Source organism: Cyanistes caeruleus, chromosome 4 (genome assembly GCF_971803275.1).
Source record: "Cyanistes caeruleus chromosome 4, bCyaCae1.hap1.1, whole genome shotgun sequence".
In the NCBI taxonomy this organism is placed as follows: domain Eukaryota; kingdom Metazoa; phylum Chordata; class Aves; order Passeriformes; family Paridae; genus Cyanistes; species Cyanistes caeruleus.
The window spans coordinates 61,140,458-61,144,087 of NC_141704.1; the positions used below are offsets into that span (position 1 = coordinate 61,140,458).

General features: G+C 42.0%; 1 long non-coding RNA gene across 1 annotated transcript; it reads left to right on the forward strand.

The window, feature by feature from the left end:
* Nucleotides 1-2,107: 2,107 nt before the first annotated feature.
* On the forward strand, nucleotides 2,108-3,332 carry LOC111923384 (uncharacterized). The gene is made up of 2 exons (XR_002861061.2): nucleotides 2,108-2,216; nucleotides 3,033-3,332. It is a non-coding gene; the product is annotated as an uncharacterized LOC111923384 (long non-coding RNA).
* Nucleotides 3,333-3,630: the final 298 nt, after the last annotated feature.

Sequence of the window (3,630 nt, forward strand, 5' to 3'; positions counted from 1 at the left end):
GTAGGTGTTCATCCCATACCTCCTGATCAAATTTTGTTTACTGCCTTCATTCCCAGACTTCAGATGAGTAATGGAGATGCCTCCAGCGGCCGTGAGAAGCTGAGCGGGGGTGGTGACGGGGGCACCAGGGAAAGGACAAGCAGGGCTGGCAGCCATGCCCTCCAGGCCAGCAGCACATCCCACCCAGGCCTTTACCTTTCATGGAGCTCAGCACCCCATCTCCACCTTAGGAGGGAAATGGATCAGAGCAGGGACAGCCCAGTCCCACTGGGGCACACCCAGGACAGCAGCTGCTAAACCAGTTCTGAAAAGGAGCCAGTCAAAGGTGGGGGGTGGGACAGAAAGAAGCACATCTTGGATCCTTGGGAAAAGGGAGCAGTGTGCCCTCTATGGCTCAGCCACCCCTGCCAGCCACAGGGGAAAATTCAAGATTTCAAATTCAGTACAGAGCCCAGCTTGCCCTCACCATGAAGCTGCAGAATGGCAGAGGCCAGTTCCATCCACCTGCAGCATGCTGGGATTTCATGGCCTTCATGAGCACATTAAACAGAATGGCTGAGCCCCTACCTTGAGCATCTCCCTTTTTGCAGCTCCTCTTTCACACCTTAATCCCATTTCTATCCAAGCTGCTGGATTGCAGGTGAAATACACTTTAACTGAGCTCTTAGCTGAAAACATCAACATAATGTAAAAGCTTCTGTTCTGACTGATGACATGATTTTAGTCACATAAAACCAGTTAAGAAATTTCAGAAAAAAGTTCAAAACAACTACAACATGTGGCCTTGACATAGTACTTTGTAGCATCAGAAGCCTCAGGAGAGGATCTTTAAAGAGTGGAAAGTGATTGGAGATGTCTGAAAAGGAAATGCTCCTTTCTTCCTCTGACAGATGATCCCAGCAGCACTGAACCAGGACATTGCTAGAGATGGAAGGAATTATTTTGTACCAGATGAAGCAAATCTTAGTGTGAGAAAAGCTCAAAAACTTAAAAGGATTTTGCATTCAGCTGTTAACAAAAGTAATGCTGGCAATGTAAAATAACTTGCTGTAGTGAGAACTAATTTACATTCTAAATAGGGCTAAAAATGTGGAGACTGAAGTGATAAATATTAGGCAACATCTTTCTGGATTGACTAGCAATTCAGAAAAGGATATTTCAGCCAGTCTAAACAGCTGTTTCAAAAGGTGAGCTCTGTATGTCCTGCATCAAAAATCCACAGAAAATTTCTGGTTTCTTGTACTGATTCATCCTTGAAGCATTTAATTTGACACACTGGTTTGTAGCAGTCAGACCTTATTTGAAATACAGTAATGCTTTAAATAACATTTTAGAATTTGTACTCTGCTTATGCAAAAAAAATTCAGTAACTGAGGTGCATTTACTTAACGTACCGTCAAACTCACAATTTGCAGAGGAGTCAGACTATGTGTTCACATGTCCTACTCTCCTTTACCTTAAGTAAACCTTATGTAGCTAGGAACCTAAATTAGCACTTTGTTTCTTGGTTAGTCAAATGATAGGAGTGATTTTATATCCCTGTACTGCCGAAAGCTGCAAGTGATTAATTCTCTGATTCATTGCCTGGTAAAACATGGGTTGTGACAGTTCCCAGAACACATCTATGTCTATTTTAGGAGTAACAAGAGCATATATGAAAAATGTATGGAGATGTAGAAGCATGGATAAGGAGCAGCAACCACTGACTGGACCATCAGCCACAATCCCGAACATGTCAAGACCCTTAAATCTGAGCATGTGGGGGAAGGAAAATGGCTGTGCTGGTGTCGAGTGGTGCCCAGAGCTGGGGGCTGAGGCAGCTTCCGTAAATTCACCTCCTGTTTATCCCACTCCTTGTTTATTTTCGGAGCCTGCTTGGCTTGTGGCTGTGAGCGAGGATGTTAAAAAGAAGCTGCCAGGCTCAGTGAGGTTTTCCTAGCTGGCCCATGAGGAGGACAATCAGAATAACAAGGGGAAAGGGGAGAGCTGTAGAGACCTGCACCTCTTGGTTCACTGGGCACACCTTGAGCCAAGGGGCTACAGGGCAGGACAAGTCACAATTTTGAAGGCTCAGCTGGAGGCAGAAAATGGTGCTCTTCTTTTCCAGGCCACTGTGCTACCGGCAAAGAGTGATTCCTGCTTTTTGATCTTGGAAAGAGAAGATGAAACAGTGACTCAACCAGCTTAGGCGCTCCAAATAATGCCATCAGCACAAGGTGAGTCATGAACAGGTGATGGCTGATGATTGCCTGTCCCCAAAACATCCAAAGACTGCAAATCAAGGAATGAATCTTTCCTCTGATTTTAAAGAACCATTTGTATCTTTTTTTCTGTTTTCCTACAGGTTGGACTATCTTCTGTTATCGTTCTCTGTGATGTTTTTTAAGTTCTAAGCATGTGTCTGAGCACACACAGGCTCTATGAAAAAGACATCTGTCACCATTCCTTAAACATATAAGCTATGCAATTCCTGCTTCCAAAATTGCCAGGCATCTGGCAGGGAAAAGATCTGGCAAAGGCCATGCTGTACTCTGCAGGAGGAAGTGAAATCACCTAAATACTACAGGATCAAAAAGCAAGTAAATTGAGAGAGGTCACATCAACCATATCATATTCAATGCATAGAGACCCATGAGTCTAAATTTGCTTCAAGTATTCTTGGGTAAACAAGTTTGGGTTTGATGTTAAGAATGTTTAATTCATTTTATCAATGGAAAAGTGTCTCCTCTAGAGATTAGTGGTTTACAGATCTGTCTTCATGCTCTGTTACTTTCACTACATGGTTATTGACATCATCATATTCATTTGATGTCTTAGCTAAGGGACAGATCTCCCCAGTTTCCACTTAATTCACTGATTTTCAGGCAATTGCAATTGTGACTGTTACTTGCTCAAATTAATTATTATAATATCTGAACTTTGTGATACATTTGTCTAATTTTCAATTATTTTATAGATTAAGATGTAATTGAAAAAATAGTAGTTACTTCCAGAGATATTTTTCACAATTTTGAATTGTCTTAAACTTCTAGGGAAAGATCAGCAGAGCAAGAGAGGCTGGGTTCAAAGCTTTTGCATCTTCTAAGAACAGTCTCAAGCACCTGCAGAGCTGTTCAGAGCTACCACCACCCATCAGCCTTGCTGAGCCTTGTCACCAGTAGAGCTCAAAACAGATTTTCTGAAAACTTCCAGGGAACTTCAGCACAAATCCTGTTCATTTTGCCAGAACAAATGAAGTGTAGAATATATTAAGTGGGCTTGTTTCACCTTAATAAAATTATGAGAAGGGGAAAGTTTATTTGAGAAATAAACACGACTACAAGACACAAAAAGTTCATTATTTGTAAAGGGGGGTTTCTTTTTTTAACGCAGATGTGGCTGTAACTGTGTTTGAGACCTTTGGCTGAATTAATTATACTTTTAAATCATCCCAGATAACAAAGCTACAAACAAAGAACCCTTTTTGTATCAGACAAAGATGTGCCACCTTTCTCAGTTCTGTGAACCAATCCACTACCAAACATGGTGCCAAATACTGAAGTGGAATATGAAACTGGGAGATACTCAGGAGGACCTGCAAGACTAGCCAAGAATGGAAGAGTGCTTGGGAAGGCATGAAGAAAAGCTGGA